Here is a 14,969-nt window from a genome sequence, read left to right on the forward strand (position 1 = left end):
GCATATTAGCAGAGCAGAAATAAATGAGGGTCAGATGTTGTTTTCCATATGAAGCCAACTGTGGCAATAAGTTGGGAAGCCTCACAGAGGCCAAAGCAAAATCTGTGGGTTTCCTGCTGAAATAAGTGGCATGCCCTGTGTTGCATGACACTTCTTCCTTTGACCTAGGACACCTTGCTTTTAGCAGCAGTCAGCTCTGCAATTTATACAGCCATTCATATTTCACTTTCTCCAGTTAATCCTAATAACCAGCTTTTGGAAGAACGTGACAACATAACATATGGGTGGTAAAACTGCTCATAAACCATAATAACATAGCCAAAAAGGATTAGATAGATAGATGTACTATGCTTATTGTGACATTCGCTGATTAGGAGGTATAGCTACTTATTACAGCCATTACCTTAGTGACTTGGAAGCAGACTGAAGCTGTTATTTGAAAAACAGGTTATAAGTCCAAATTTAAAACAACGGTGTACTTACAACATGTAAGAGATATAATTATGTTTGCAATTCTGTTCTTCAGTGTGCAGATGGTAATTTTGTTCATTTATGGTTGCAAACTGATCGTGTTTTCTGTAGAACCAGCGTTGGCAGGATTAAGTGTGCGTTAACAGTAAGTAGGCAGTCTGTAATACATGGTTATCATTTTGTTGGTGGGGTTCTGGTGGAATGAAAAACAACCAGAAATGAGTTCAGATGATTCCTTACTGTAGCACCATTTTTGTGTGTGTGTGTCAATTTCTGCATGTCTGTTCTTGCATCTTTTTTTTATTATTATTATTTTATTTCTTAAATCTTGTTTTGTTTTTTTTTTTTTTTTTTGAAACTTTTATCTCTTGGTTTCATTTTCAGTGTAGGCAGTAGAGTAGGGCATCTGCAATTTGTGCCTTTAGGAATAAAACTCAGTTTCCTCACAAATTAATTTGATTTCTTTCTATTGTTTTTTAGGGGATGATATATTAGTATATATTTGTGATTTTGTATATGAAAGAGATATAAAGAAAAACCACCTATTAAAGATACCCTTTTGACTTTTTTTTCTCAAAGACTTATTAAAGAGATATCTGAGGGCAATTGACAGAAAATTTTCAACAGATACTCCACACTTCAGATCCAAAGGCAAACATATATATGCAGATCAAGTCTGTAAAGTCTTTTTAAAGCACTGAGTTTAGGTGTTAGAGAATCATGGTACAGCACAACTGGTTTATTATTCATTATTATACTCCTGTTTTAGGGTGGTATGCCACTCTTTTATTCATTGCAATTTAATTAAATAGGTATAGAACAGGAAAAATGTAGGCATATATCAAGTCCAAAATACGCACACAAAAAAAGCATCCTCTATTGTTTCTTGTTATTTAGGCAGTACAATGAGTTTTGCAACATATACGGGGAAAAGGGTATAGTATCCTAGATATAACAACATCTGTATAATATTTATTATATACTATGTAATTTATATGCAATGACGTAAATCTATATAATCTCTCTCTATATATATGCTTATGTTTATATGTAAAAATTATGCATAAGTATGCATAGATCTTATGACAGAAAATAGAGATGCCATATGATTTTAGAATGGCCAGTATGGTTTAAATTCTCAGAATAAATGTAGAAGCTCAGTCTGGACTGTGAAATTAAGCTTTAGCAACTAAAAAAAAAAAAAAAAAAAGTTACCAAAAGTATTGTAGCCCCCAGAGCCATATAAAGAAATGTGATTAAAAGGAGGTCTCATTTAGCACCAGGCAAAGCCCTGACTAGAGTCTGTTCTTTTATTGTCTTTTTTTCCCCTTCTACATCAGTAAATTTATGAAAGCAGGATTATGGCTAAATTAGTGTGTTTTATCTCTGTTTTCCATGGTTATGTCAGGAGATAATTACTCACAGTCCTATTCTGTTATGACCATCCCTAAAGGGTCTTCCCTTTTTTGTGTAGCAATGTAAATGTTAGGAGTAGTGAAGTTCACTCAGATAAGTATGAGGAACATGCTCAGAACATAACCAAAAACAGTAGTTTCTGAGATTGAAATGGTTACTGTAATTGTAAAATATGTGGTTGTTTATAGTACATCAGGCTCTTTGGCTACTCTTCCAGATGCGTTAGTAAGTCCTTTATTACTGATGTGTTAGTAAGCCCTTTATTAAGTATTAGTAACAACCAACCTATGGCGTTCTTCACAGTTGTTAACCATTCCACTGAGAATACATTAGGGTGCTTTACAAACAGATTTAAGTAATTCAGGAACTTGGAAGCATGAATGCAGATCTTAGTGGCCGTGGTGAATTCCCTCATGATGAAATGCCATTTTAACCTGTAGAAGATATTTTGGATTCTTGTTTATTTATTTATTATAAGCCAACATAAAATTTCCTATCCGTGAGTCGAGAAATACAAGAAGTAACCTGAAATACATTTGTATCTTCTCATAAATTTATTTGTAAGGAAAGGAATGCTTGTGAATTTTCTAACTGAGAGAAAATCACTGTTAAAATCCATCATGGTTGAACATTTGGATATAATCAATAGCCCATAAACATACATGTGTTTTTCTGGCCTGTAAATAAATTTGCCTTTCCCTGCCCCTTGGTGATCTAATTATTGATGAAAGGCTGCTGGTACTTCCTTAGCTCATTATCACTCCAGGCAAACACTCTAACACAGTCCCTCCTCTTTCACTAAGCACTAAGTCTGTCCTGTATTCAGCCCCCTGAAGGGTGACAGCTTCACATGCATCGTGTCTGATTACAAGTGCCCTACTTGATCTCTTCTTTCATTATAAAGTCTCCTGGAAGCCAAACCACCCTCCTCCTTGTCTTGCGGACCACCAGCTTTTGCAGCGTCACATCTTTGGGAGACATAAGCCACATGCTCCTAGATGATCCTCATGGTTTTATCACTTATCTCAGTCGCCCATCTTCCCAACTTGGAGCCATAAATCATGCTTGCTTCCTGCCCTTCCTTTCCTCCCTCCTTGTAGCTTCTTCCTACAAGAACAAAGTCTTTTTCTGAGACTCGATGTTCAAACATCTTGCTGGCTGGGACTTTGCAGAGAAGGATGTGGCCTAGGAAAAAAACATGGAATGTGATAATCTGTTTTGAGAATGTCCAAAGGGATGTGGCTGACTTTGAAACATGGCATTGACAGCCTCTGGGGCCTGAAAATGTTCTTTCAAAAATATTGATGACTGGTTATTAAAAGAAAACAAGAATATAATGAGAGAGCTTCCTCCACCCCCCACAATATCAAATATATTGTGAACACATTTTTGTCTGGATTTTTCTGGAAACATGTTCATGTAAACCAGATAACAGATAACCTTACATAAGCAACAAATCAAGGTAGTGAGCCAAGATTATTGTACATACCACCTAGGAACACAAGCTCTTCCTTTATCACAGATGCTGTCTAATAAATGTTCTTTTTGCAAGCAGAGTCATTGAAAATAGTACTAGAAGGTTTCTTTAAAGGTCATCTAGTGCAGACCCCCTGCCACAACGCTCAGCTTTTCCTTAATCATGCCCTGAAGGTCACCATGTTCCAGTTTATCTGGAAGATTTTCTCCCTGATGCAGTCTATAGTTTGTTGGCCTTATGAACAGCAGTGGCGTTGGAATCCCATTTTTTCATATGACAGTGAGAATCCACACTGCAGCTATGGCAAGAAGGTGCAGGGAGAGGGACAGCTGCTCAGATATGTCAGATGAGGCTTGGATTTAATGGGGAAAGATTTTCTGGGGATTCACGGGTTTCAGACAGGGAAATGGTAACACAGCCTTTCTCCAGATTTCCTAAAGTTGGGCTCAGCTGTTGCCTGATGCCCATTTACAGGTTCACAGGATAAACAATGCCTTATAACACCTGTCGAGCATTAGGCAGCACAAAAAGCAGACCTCAAAGCATGAGGTGTGCTCAATTAGCATGTTGCCCTGCTCCTCATTAAGGTGCAGGTTTACTGCTGGGGCCCGACTGTTACGGCAGGTGGTGAAGCTGTAGAGAGTGGTCACCAAGTCTGGCCTATGGCTTGGAAACCTTCATCTCCTGCTCAGGTGAATGTGGTGTGAAGTTGTCTGGGTTATCAATTTAATATGATCATCTAACAGCACGTTGGTGGGGAAGGAGGAAGGAAAAAATTCATCCAGCATCCAGTGGTGGATGGGACACAGCCTGCTTTCCCTCAGTCAGGAAGGCTGGTGGGGCTTCCTGCAGCTGCTGTAAGGTGGGGAGGAGGGCAGAGCACTGGCTGCTGCATTACAAGTATGCAGTCTTCAGGCTTTGTGTCTTTGCCTCAGAGAAGCAGCAATCCTAATGCAAAAGGATTTAGATTTAGCTTTAGCAATCTGCTAACGCATGGTAGCCATGGGTGGGCATAACTGAACATGAGGGGCTCTTCCCTCTGTGCTGTGTCTGCACAGGTGTTCTGTGGATTGGGACTTTGTAGTACTTGAAGATTTACAGAACTCTTTCAGTATCTGCAGCCACATACAGATGGTAGGAGAGAAAAGTGCTGCCTTCAGGAACACTGCTCTCCGGGTTGCAGTACCTCAGGAGGCGGCCTAGTTTCCCTACCTGGTTCTTCCTCGTCACAAGATGCTACTGGGTTTGTGTCATGTGAAAAGGTAGAAAGTTCATTCATGATCTCTGTTAACGCGTTGTATGGTAATGATGGGCACACAGCGCACATGACCTATGGAGATGTTAAGGACTGTGAGACCGTGAAAAAGATTGTGACTAGAGTCAGCCCTCTATTCCTCTGTGAGTCAGCCTCCCCAAGGCAAATGCAGTGAATTGCTTCAGTCAGTTGCACACTGTACCACAGGCTAATTTTTGTTTGAATGCATGATGTGTGAGTAACTACCATCTTTCATTAAGAACTCCATGGAAAAAGGAGGAATCTGGAGCCTTCAGCTGAAGGGACATTTACTGCCTTCCCTCTTGGTAAAGGTTAAGTGACCCTCAGCAATGAGAGAGGGTGTTGTTCTCACCCATTAGCTCTTAGACTTCTTGCATTACCAGATGCGTTAAGTGATCTCATAAGTTTCTGACCTCTATCTCACAGGTGGGTAATGCCTGCCTAATTGAATATAGACATAGTAATTTCATCAGAGTGCAGCTGTTTAGTTATTCTCTTCCCCTTTCTAGTGGGTATTTGAACTCTTGTTTTCCTGGAAATGCATTTTTGCACAAGTACTTGTTCTTCATTTTCTACAAATGTCTTTTACTTTTAATTCTGCTAACTCAGGTTGTTCCCGCTGCCCTTTCAGCCTTGTTAGCTGCCATACACCTTGTTGTGAATTAGTATGTATTTAAAAAAAAAAATAAAAAAATTATATGGACAGGCTATCGGTGGTACTTCAGAGGTCTTTATCTCCTGCAGAATTTGAGTGACCTGCAGTAGTTAACACATGTTTCTTTCAAAGACTCCAGTGAGAACCAATCAATCAGCTTGTAAAATAGATAAATGAATTCACCTGCCTGAGCTGAAGCAAAAAGTCTTTGGCGGAGGGGATGTAAAACCAGGTCTGTTATAGTCAAGGTTTGTAACATGTGCCCTGGACCGTCCTCTGTCTCTGATAAAGGCAGTCAGAAGCATGCAAAGAGATATTTAACTTTGGCAACTGCAAAGGTCACTTCTTAGAAGTTACTGTTGTCTGTGTGGATTATTTCTTCTTTATATTTTTATCCACCATTCGCTTTCAATCACAAGTCACTTTTTTTCATTATTCTTTACATGAAATGTCAGCACTTCATCCAGAGAAAGACTAAATCCTGGGAAAAAGGTCAACAGTAGCTTTCCTGGCCGTAACAAAAGTAGCATCAGATCCCCAGTTAATGTAAATCACAAGGGAATTTCAGAATTGTATTTAAATTACGTTACGTTCTCATCACACTTCTTTGCATTTTTTCTTTGTGATGAGCTAGCATTGCAAATTCTTGTGTTTTGTCTTGTGCCTGTTAGGTTTGCGGTTGGTTGGTTGGTTGTTTTCTTCAATACAAATGTAATGAGCTTGTAGATATCCGTGCCTGTTAAATACTGATGGTTGTCCCAGAGGCATCACTCAAGGACCTGCTAACCCAACAAATGTGCTCTTGGTGGGTTCTGCAGGTCACTGGGAATAATCCTGAGGTTTCAGTGTGTTGCCTGTGTATTGGTGAACAGCATGGTGGAGGAATGGTAAGAAGAACACGCACACACCATCAAGGGTTAAAACATATTGTAGTGACTGATTGGAAGCAGCACTGTTCACTAAATACTTTATGTAATTTGTATAGTACCTTCAGTTCTTAATGAGCTGAAGCTGGAGGTGTGCAGCTGCTTGGGGGCTGGGGAGGCTTTAGGGGGTTGTGAAGCTGTTTGACATTACAGTCAGCCTCTAATAACCTGCTAGGCAAATTTTTATGATGGTCTTTCAGAATATTTCCTCTAGTCCTTTCTCTGCACTTACTCAAGGTGTTCCTAATGTTTTAATTCCTGCTGCAGCAGAAAAATAAAGTGAGTAAACAAGGAAATGAGTGGAGATGTATAAAATGATAATCTTAAACTTAACAAGCTTGTTTGTTTTTTCAAGCTGCTGAATAAATCCTCTGCGGCGTCTGCTGCAGAGGTCAACATTCTGTAGTAGGAAATGACTGGTTGCATGTCAGTATTCTCCAAGAGTTCATCTCAATTACTGGATTTGTCAAACATGACAAGCCTGAATGACTGTGTGGTGAAAATAGCGCACAGTTTGACTATTAAAGTAATTGGAGCATTGACATTTAACTGAACTGCAAGAGAATCGCAGTAATAAGTCTGGGGAGCACAAGCAAAGCAGAGAATAATATTTTTATAAAAAATCTCCAATGAAACAGGTGCTTTCTTATGTTTTGATTAATGTAAATTTTGAGATCTTACATTTAAATTCTAAGCTTAAAAAGAGGAGATACTTTTTCTGGAAGAAGTGGGAATGTTTATAAATTGGAAATTCCAGTAATTTAATATACACCTGGTACAATTTTATTATTGTTACTTGTAGTCACTACATGGTTATAGATGTTTAAGTTTATAAGCACAAATGTGGAGATCATTGTGTGATTGATGACTGTCACAGAATTCTGTGACAAATGTGTCAATCATTTACTGGCTTTCCATTTGCTACTCTGCCTTGTTTAACGGCTACTTCTGGGCTTTCAAATGTGAGATGTGGGTCTTAAAATTCATAGTTTTGGGAAATGCAACAGGGCTTTTTAAAAATCATTTGAAAGCCCTTTACTTGTATCTGTCTACAAATATTTTTTTTTAAACAAGCTATTTCTGGTTGTAAACTCTACATACATCAACTTTTTTGAGACATATTAAGACTTTGAAAAACAGTACAACTGTCAGACACTTTAGATACTTTCAATTTATACTTGTGGATTTGGCTGGATTATACAGTCACCAAACTTGTATTTCAGACACTTAAGTTCCGTCCTCTTCCAGTGCCTCTGAATTAGGAACTATAATCATAGTTTATGACATTAATCTGAGGGAACACCTCGTTAGGTGAGTAACCTGCATTTTGACACATTGACTACTAATTTTATAAATTAGTCTTACCTTAGCTGAGCTTTAAAATGTTATCTCACAACAATGTAAGTGTTCTTGTGGAAACTGTGAAACTCCTGTCAAAGAACGGGTTGGGTTGGAAGGGACCTTAAAGACCACCCAGTTCCAACCACCCTGCCACGGGCAGGGACACCTCCCACTAGATTTTGGGGTTGACCAAAGCCCCATCCAACCTGGCCTTGAACACTTCCAGGGATGGGGAATCCACAACTTCTCTGAGCAACCTGGTCCAGTGCCTCACTGCCCTCACAGTGAAGAATTTCTTCCTTGTATCTAATCTAAATCTACCCGCTTTTAAGTTTAAAACCTTTACCCCTTGTCCTGTCACTATACCCCCTAATAGTCTCTCCCTGTCTTTCCTGTAGGCCCCCTTTAAATATTGGAAAGGTGCTATAAGATCTCTTTGGAGCCTTCTCTTCTCTAGGCTAACTAAACTCCTCTTCATCGGCCTTTCTTCATAGGAGATGCTCCAGCCCTCCAATCATCTTTGTGGCCCTCCCCTGAACATTGTAACAGGCCCATGTCCTTCTTGTACTGGAGGCCCCAGAGCTGAACGCAGTTCTCCAGGTAGGGTCTCAGGAGAGCAGAGCAGAGGGGGAGAATCACCAGCTTCAGCCTGTTGGCCACCCTGCTGTTGATGCACCCCAGGATACAATTGGCTTTCTGGGCTGCAGGTGCCCATTGCTGGCTCATGTCGAGTTTCTCATCCCCCAGTACTGTCAAGTCCTTCACTGCAGAGCTCTCTATCCTACCCACTTGTCACCCAGCCTTTAGTTGTGCTTGGGATTGCCACAGCCCAGATGCAGGACCTTGCAGTTAGCCTTGTTGAACCTCATGAGGTTTGCATAGGCCCATTTCTCAAACCTGTCCAGGTCCCTCTGGATGCCATCCCTTCCCTCCAGCGTGTCAACCACACCACACATCTTGGTGTCATCAGCAAAATTGCTGAGGGTGCACTAGATATCACTTGATCCCACCTACAAAGATGTTAAACAGCAGTGGTGAGTTTTAGTTTCTTTCCTCTCTGAATTTCATTCCTTAAATTGTTATAAAATCATGGAGGGGAGCTAGCAAACAAAAGCCCTACAGACTGTTTGTATTCAACTTTCTGAAGTTCATTCTATAAAATTGCTGGTGTTATTCTCCTCTGCCACTGATGTAAACCAGTGAATATCCTGAAGTTGCTCCTGATTTGCACCTAGTGTAGTAGAGATTAGATTTGTGTCCCCACAGAATAAGCTCCTCTTCCAGAGCTTAAATGGCATTATACATACCTAAAATAAATCCATTTCCTCTGAGTGTCATGGCACATTGGGATTGCCTGTGTCCTACTGTTCCTGTTGGCTTCCCCTAGAATTTAATTCTTAAGATCCAAAGTCATACTGAAATGTTGCTTAGAAGGAGCTCTAGTTAAATGAAATAAATAAAGAGTAATGGCAAGCTGTTCTGTCTTATGGAGTTTGACACACCAAAAGTTGAAACCTCAAATTCATTCATGCAAGAAGAAACTCCCTTATTAAGCATTAAACAGTTATAATGCATTAAATCCAAAATGAGACAATTTTATCTGCCAAGGTTAATCCCAAATCAGATATTTGGAATGATAGGCAGGCAAGGTGGAGTATTTGGCAGTGTGCTATTCAATTTACTATCATTGCATTATTTTAGTGTATTCTAAAAGACAAGATCTTAGTTTGCCTTTTGTAACTGTTTCAAAGAACAAAATAAGTACCACTGTGACAAATCACAAAGCATGAAGTCAGTAGGTATAAAGTGGTTGTACAATTCAAAGCTGTTACTGAGTCATTTTAAAGAAAGTGTTGAACTCAGTTGACCACGCTAAGCACGAAGGTGTGTTTATGTTTGTTGTAGTTCTGCGATTCTTCTTCTTTAGGGAATTCTAAACCAGAGGTTTTATGTTCTTTTCTTGTTGGTTGGGGGTAGGGAAGAAAAGTATCTTCTGGTTATGAAGATGGTCAGATGGCCTTCTGAAGGCATCTGAAGTTTTGAATTTACACTGTAAAATATTTTATAATGTTGTGTGTTACTTTTATGGGATAAGATGGATGAGTCTATGCATCCCATCCTTTTATTCATGCTTCCCTGACAGTAAAGCTCTTAAAGTACAACATATCTACTCATTAGGTGAATATAAATTTTATTTAGAAAGGTACTTTGGCATTAGCATAGTCCTGAAGCACGTGCTTAAGTATAGAAGCATGCAAGTAGTTTCTTGAAACAAAACCATGTCTTGGGGCTCTGTTCAAGACGGGACTCAAAAGCTTGCTCAAGAAGGGAAAGGTTTGATTTCTCCTTTCTTCCTTTCTGAGCCTTCCTGAGAAGGGTTTTCATTGTTTGTAGCACTCAGTGAGAAGTAGGGAAAGTAGGAAAGGCTTGAAGTAGATTCCTCACTTGTGATAACACACTGCTGCCATGACATGGCATAATTTAATCATGATGATTTTCCACCAAAATTATATGAAAGTACTTTAGTTTTGTGTCATGGAAACTTGGAGACTTTCTGCTGCGTCTTACTTTTACTTACTTACTTACTTACTTACTTTTACTTTTTGGAGTCCCTTTGAAGCCAACATTCAGGTCTGTGAGCTTATCAATCTCTCTCAAAGCCAAAGAAAGCATTCATTCATGCAGAGCCCTATGAAGTCAGAGCCCTGTCTCATACTGACTTATTAGCCTCTTCTTATTAGCATAACTCTCAGCTTTCTTTGTTGTTATTTTTTTGTAAGGAAAAAAAAAAAAGTTGCTTTTATTTTTAGCTAAGATGGGTTGGGTTATTTAAACTGAATGTGACACTCAGGCTTCAAAGAGTCCTGTGCGGTACATTTTTAATCTTCTGTTTTTAATGAATTCTAGTCACTAGGAAATATTGTTATCTAGGTCATATGTTTTGAATATTGTTTTTCTGTGGCTGTGCATACTGCTGTGCATTCTCTAAAATGAGCTCCCCAATGTTGTCTTTTTGTTTTACCTTCTCACAGCTTCATGGAGTGACTTGCCTAACTATAAATGTAGGTTTGGTTTTGTTTTCCAAAATTAATGGACCAATGGATGAACCAACATCCACCTTTCTAGGACTCAATCCCAACTTTTCTTTGGCAGGGTGGGAGGGAAGGACATGAGCTACCTCTAAGTTTTATCATTGCTTTGAAATTTTGCTTCCCTGGTAAGAACAGAGAAACAAGGATTTATTACTAGATTTCTAAGGTATTGCTATAACCACTTCTCAGCTACTCCTAGCGAGATGGTCTTATCCATATAGCAGTGCGATGTAATGGAGAGGTCTTTAGAGGTTTCTGAGCAGTTCAGTTATTTCTGACCCTTTAACGAGATATCTCTATCTATACCGTAACTGATACCCTAGTTTTGTGTTTCTTTCCTTCCCGGGTTGGTGTCATATTAAGTACTTTCTTGAGTTAGCTATCTTTAAAATTATTTATTCTCAGAACTCCTCTACAGAAGTGGCTATAAATGGTTCTTATTTAGCTTTAAAATGCAAATATGCTATACAGGTGTACTACCTTGTTAAAAGGGATTTCTTGCTTATTTGTGTGTTGTTGTTGTTTTTTTTTTTTTTCCTTGCAATGCTCAACAAAATAGCATAGTTCATGTATGAAAAAATGGTCATGAACTTCTGTCCCCTTCTGTAACGTATTTTGCCTCAGTAAACATTCAGAAGTTTTCTAAGCATTTCTTTCTCCCCTTCTGCTTATTAAAAGTCATTTAGATAAACAGAATTAGAAAGCAGAATTCAGTTGCCATATGCAATGCACAACAGAGTATAGAAAGATAAGGTTACCTATTTCATGAACCTGTCACCCAGTTTAAACTGCAGTTCCAGCTTGTATAGTTCTTAAACGTTTGGATGCTAGCTTGTCATGGAAACAGCTAGACTTCAAGCTTTGACTGCTGCTCTGTTTCTTCCTTTTTCTTTCTCTCTCCCAACAAATAGGGTTTTGGAGTCGGGGTAGGAGGGCGGCAGGGTCCTGGTTATAACACCCTCTCCATTTCTATTTCAGATAAATGCATCCCTACCCTAGATCCATCTTATTCCATAATAGTTTGTGCAGAATAACTTCAGAAAGCAAACTGGGTGCTGCAGTTTATCCTTTAATGCTCCAAGGATGAAGGCAGCTACCTTTTCACATGCCACACAACTTATGCAGCTTTTTATATTGGAGTTGGACTCAATGATCCTTATGGGTCCCTTCCAACTTGGGATATTCTATGATTTATACAAAACAGCAGTAGGCCCAAGTGCCTCATGGAAACCTTAAGAAGATGGGACTTTGGACTCCTTCTATGCATCTCCAAGAGATTTCTCAGCCTCTTGAAGAGGAAAGGCTCAGGACTGGTAGGCTTACAAGAGGGGACCCTGAGCATGGTCATCCAAGGTCACTCGGTGTATCGGTGGCACTGTAGATAATTGCACCAGTTTCTCTGACTCGCAGCTAGCCATCTTGTCCCTTTCTGATACCATGTTTTCTTTACATGTTAATAATGTGGAGTTTATATCAAAAATATTTAAAGTGGAGAGAGATATGAGAGAAAAAAGCTGGATGACAGCCTGCTGAAAGCACTTGTAGGTAGCTCCTATAGAGCTTCCTATTCTGGAGCTCACGTGTTTGGTGTCCTGGACTTCCATCTCACTGAGACTGATGGCAAATTTCAACAGTCTGAGAGCAAGTGCTGTAGCAGAGCACTTGAGGAACAGTTGGTCTTGAAAACTTGAGCTTGTGTTGATGTATCCCTGGAAGTCTTCAAAAGACGTTTAGATGTAGAGCTTAGGGATATGGTTTAGTGTAGGGCTGTTAGCGTTAGGTTGGAGGTTGGACTCGATGACCTTGAGGTCTCTTCCAACCTAGGAAATTCTGTGATTCTGTGATTCTGTGATGTAGTGACAATGTGGTTGAAGACCTTTTTGCTGGAGAAAGTAGACAGAATCACTGGTCCCAAACCTAAATAAAGCTGACTGGTCTCTAGCACCCTGTTAGTGCTAACTTGGATTATTTGTCAGTGTTAATATGAGTACTGATTTTAAAATCAATTAATTACTGCAAATTTGCAATTCGCATTGCAGCACAGCAAGAAAAGTCTTGTGGACTTCAGCCATCAGGAAATCCAGCCATTTGACCTGACCTGATATGGTGCAATTTTATTTTCAGTAACACAACAAGAACTTGCGCATCTGTAGATGGTGAATGATTGACTCCTAGCTATGGATGCAGAATATGGAGGTGCCTAATACTGTTTTTTGTTAGTTGTATTGTCAGCCTTTGACACTGTTGATCACCCGGCTTGTGGACCTGTGTGCTGTCCTGTGTGATCTATTTCACACCTAAGTTAAGCACTTAGACAGGTCGCAGACTCCATAACTATACCTCTCCTAAATCCTATTTAAACCCGAGTTTAAGAGGGACTTAAAGCTTGCTGGTCCTCTGCAAAAAGGGAAATTACTCTGAGGTGAATTTTGCTGTCTGAAGGAGCAAGTAGAAGTGGATTTGTATTTCACTAAGTGCCTGTCTCTGATTATATCTCTTAGCACTAAAAAGGTAATGCATCAGGAAGCATCTATGGAAACAGAAGGTTTTTTTTAGTTTCAGTGTTTGAAGGTAAAAACTTCCTAGTACTTTGCAAGTTCCATAAACACTTAATTCTGTTTTTGTTGTGTAAATTGAGTGTCACTGAAGACCAGCTGTGGTTTTGCATCTGGTTTTTATTTGAATACGTTGTATTTGTGCTGAAGACAAATATATATATATATATATATATATATATATACCCAGAAAGTACTTTTTTTTATTATTATTTTACTAAAGGTTACAATTCTTGCGGAAGCATATTTATTTGGACATCTCTCGCCAGTGACATTTCAAGATCAAGACCTTTGAGGTTCAGTGTATAGAACAAAATGTTACGATTCTTTTGTTTTTACCTGGAGAGTCATTCATTGGGCATGGCTTCAGCCATCTCAGTGTATCAACGGATTTCTGTGTCTTGCCCTCTGCAAAACTGGTGGGCAGAGATGGGAGGGAGGACAGCAGGGTGGCATTTAGAGAAAATACCTCTTCCTCCGTAGCATCTGTTGTCTTCTCCCATGTAAGCAAGATGATGCCCGTGATGGGAAAGGGAATATTGTCTTGGATTCTTTTTCTTGACAGAGATGAACGATCTTTTGTTTTTACCATGGATGGTGTTTAAAAATAATTTATTTTTTTTAATTCTTGCCCATGTTAAACACCTTTGTTTAGCAATACAATTTTATTAGCAGTGCATTTTATACAACAGATAGGACGCAACAGATTAACAACAGTCTTAACGCACAAACACAAACAACCTGTTTGCTAAAATGTTAATGCCTGGGATAATCATTCTGCAATGTCTACAAAAGGCAACGCCTGCTATAGGCACATTAAATACAACTGCTCATTTCTTTAGATAGATAGACAGGACACCCTTACTTTTCCCTTACACCTAGCCGAGTCAGGGCTTGCAGTTTGTGTAAACGTCGCTTGGTATAAAGCCTTCTGGTAGTGTACCAGGGAAGAACTTAGTCCAAAGGTTTTCTGCATCCGAGCAAAGTGACCACTCAAGAAACTGACAATTTTTGTGAGGTGTCTTATAGACCCTGAACCCTGTGATTTATCTCAAGCAGTTTTAAGCACTCAATACGGTGTTCATCTGTATCATTGCTGATACTGATGAAGGGACCTGGTTTTGACAAATGACAAAACCTGATGAAGGTTTTCCTAAGGGAAAACATAGGTTCTTATTCTTTACTTTGTGATTTAGTCGTACATTGGAAAAGCTCTGCCTATAGGTTAAGCAATAACAGTGGGATTCTTGAGGACAGCGAATGAACCAAATCGCCCCCCAAAAATTCAAGTATTTTCAGATGTATATCAAACCCACGAGCAGGTTGGAGTCCCTATTTACATGGGACTGGCAGCATGCTCCAATGGAGCAGGCTCTCATTGGTGCAGCCCCTTTGTGGCAATAGGACCAGACATGCCCTGGGTTTGCAGGGTGGTTGCTGCCCTCCCTTCTTCCTCCAGTTTTGCAGCATACATGCCTGCACGTGCAGAAGAGTGGTTGCTCTCTGAGCAGCCTGGGCTTCCTCTCCTCTGGGGTGTGTGGAGATGGAAGTCAACAGGCAACCAGGCTTTGTGCAATTCCCAAAACCAATTGCCCTTTTTTTTGGAGATGGAGGAACATCTTCTATCAAAGGATAAAATCTTAATAAACAGGATGCTGCTCAGCTCGAAGCCCCACCACGACCCCCTGAGGAAGGGGCTGACGACAAAATGTATTAGCAGACTATATTTAAGCTGTTGCAGTTCTTTGATGCATCCTAAA

At 39.6% G+C, this 14,969-nt stretch overlaps 1 protein-coding gene across 30 annotated transcripts in view; it reads left to right on the top strand.

The window, feature by feature from the left end:
- LOC311433109 (poly(rC)-binding protein 3-like) overlaps positions 1 to 14,969 on the top strand; it is a 511,482-nt gene that overhangs the window by 402,332 nt on the left and 94,181 nt on the right. For 2 of the 30 annotated variants that reach the window (XM_084511816.1, XM_084511826.1), the window contains exon 1: positions 3,890 to 4,056. The exons of the other annotated variants lie outside the window; for them this stretch is intronic. The gene's annotated coding sequence lies outside the window, so the exon portion shown is untranslated. Of the gene's footprint in view, positions 1 to 3,889; positions 4,057 to 14,969 lie in introns of those variants that run through there. 30 annotated transcript variants of the gene reach the window in all.

Source organism: Aythya ferina (assembly GCF_964211825.1).
Source record: "Aythya ferina genome assembly, chromosome: 2".
Lineage (NCBI taxonomy): Eukaryota > Metazoa > Chordata > Aves > Anseriformes > Anatidae > Aythya > Aythya ferina.